This window comes from Montipora foliosa, chromosome 8 (genome assembly GCF_036669935.1).
Source record: "Montipora foliosa isolate CH-2021 chromosome 8, ASM3666993v2, whole genome shotgun sequence".
Lineage (NCBI taxonomy): Eukaryota > Metazoa > Cnidaria > Anthozoa > Scleractinia > Acroporidae > Montipora > Montipora foliosa.
The window spans coordinates 13,808,901-13,811,400 of NC_090876.1; positions in this window are offsets into that span (position 1 = coordinate 13,808,901).

Below are 2,500 nucleotides of genomic sequence, written 5' to 3' on the forward strand. Positions count from 1 at the left end.
GAGGACTCCACCGGCGCGATTCTTGGTTGTTGGCGGCTGATTTTAAGCCAAAGACATAACGTACGGCAGGACATTTAGTAGGAATAAAAAATAGTGACAAACAAGCAAAGATTGCGACAAGAGAGTAGATTGACCAGGACCTCACAAACAAGCGTCCTCTCGGGGCCATTGTATTGCCCCTTCTAGCTTTCTGGGGATCAAAATTAGCTAAGGTATTGACAAAATATTTTATGAACAAAAGGAACACTACAGTATTTTTAATTTTTCAAGGCTTTCTTAATTCATAGGCAATGAAAGAGTTAGGTAAAGTATTCTTGAGAAAGTGAAAATATTCAGTATTTATGAGAAAACAATAAATCTATTCAAAATACCTTTTCTTTGGAAAGAATGTGAACAATGGACCTCTTTAGATTTTACTTTTTGTTTTCCCATTTCAGACCATGTGATGTTACCAAGGGAATTTTTCCTTCTGTTTTTTCAGAAGTTATGCATACATATCCACTTGCATAAGCTGACATTTGAAAGAAACGGTTCCCTAGAGGAACATCATGTGGTCTGAAAAGGGGAAACAGAACTTACAATCTAAAGAGGTCCATTCAGTCGGCCATGCTTGGCCATGGCCATCTTTGTTAAAGAGCCGAGATGAAAGCAAGGTTAACTTTTAGTATGTTGATACCACTAACAATAGTGGAAAGAGTTTAGGTCCTGACTCATCGCAAACACACGCAAGACGAAGAAGCATACGGTTTGTACACAAATTCTCAAGACAAGGGTAGGCAAAGTTTGAACATTTTTTGCACTATTGAGTGGTTAGACTGTGAACACTTTAGGAGGTTTGAGTTGCACAAGAAAAATACGATAGATAAATAATATTGATACATCATTTTGCATCCTCACAAAAGAACTCAAGTTGGGTAAACACAATAAGTTATACTGCTGGAATAACGTTAACTGTGAATATTTCAGGAGTTTAAAGTTTCTTAAGCAGTAGTCAGTGAATCTCTTAAACCACAGGAGGCATAATAGGTACAAGAACAACTAAAGCTGTAGAAGTTAGCATTTAATGGTGGCAAGCTGGAATGTTTTTATTAACACCAGAGCAAACATGGGTAAAGGCATAAGCCATTACTTTAGTTATTATGTTCTCTTACAGTAGGTGTATGATAGATCTTCATTGTAGAGATTGTAGAGTCCTGAACGTTTAGTAGGAAGTGAAACAGCATACATGTACAAATGTAGAGAGGGCATTGTTACTGACCTAAGGAAGAGAGAGCAACCTGAACCTCAAACAGACCTTCAATAATTCGATAATTATCACACAGCACTGTTGTAAGACAAGTAAGACAAAATGATGAAGGAAACATAATGTACCGTAACCTGGGTTCGCTAACACAGAACGCGAAGAACACTTGATTATTTTAGTTTTAATATCGTCCGCGAGCCACACACCATTACAATCTGCTCTGCTCTCTCGACCACATGGCATGCCCCAATATGGAGCTACCATATTAGGGCACTATGTCACACAACAGTCCGTTACAGTGCCGCCCTCCTAGATAATTATCCGTCCCGGATAAGGAAACATATAACAACAACTAAGAGAAAAAAAAAATGTTCTTAACAAATTTCACAACAACACTATGCCGTGTTCCCTAAACAGTGCATCTCGTCACAAAGTCACTAGATCTGAGGGGTCTTCTCCGACTCCTGTCTGAACGCCTGAGGTGGTCCTGGCCTCTCTGCAGTGGTAAGGTTTCATCACTGGTAACGGGAACATTCCGTCTGAATCGGGGGGGGGGGGGGTTCACGCCTTCTCCGCGTACGACGGGATGCTGCATTGCTCCTTGTGGTGTCTTCAGGCACCTGCTGGCGGGTAGATGCTCCTTCAGGCAAATTCGCACCCTGTCCTTCAGGTGGTTCATGGAACCAATCCGCACAAGCATCTCCGTGGTACTGCCAAAGCCTGTCTGTGTGCACAACCTTAGGCTTTGCCTGAGGGCCACGCTGAATCCTGTACACAACATCATTCAGGCATTCTACGACAACATACGGCCCTTCCCATGGCCGGCTCAGCTTTGGAGATTTGCCTTTCTTGCGTTGAGGGTTGTACAACCACACAAGTCCGCCCTTCCTGAAAGTAAAAGCTTCACTGCGGATGTCGTATCGTCTCTTCATTCGTTGGCTACCAGCAAGCTGGTGGTCTCATGCAAAGTCATGAACAGTCGCTATCGATGCTCACAATCTCTCCGCGTACTCGAGATAACTTAGTTCCTCAATATCAGCGTGCGGCTGCCCCAAAAGCAGCTCTAAGGGAACACGCAATTCTCGCCCGAACATGAGCATTGCAGGCGTAAGCTTCGTCTCGTGCACGGCTGAAGGGTAAGACATCAAAAGTAGTGGTAAATGCAAGTCCAAGTCTTTCTGATGATCCTGAACAAATGTGGCCAGTTGATTCTCTAGAGTTCTATTGTAACGTTCAACCATGCCATCCGACTGAGGT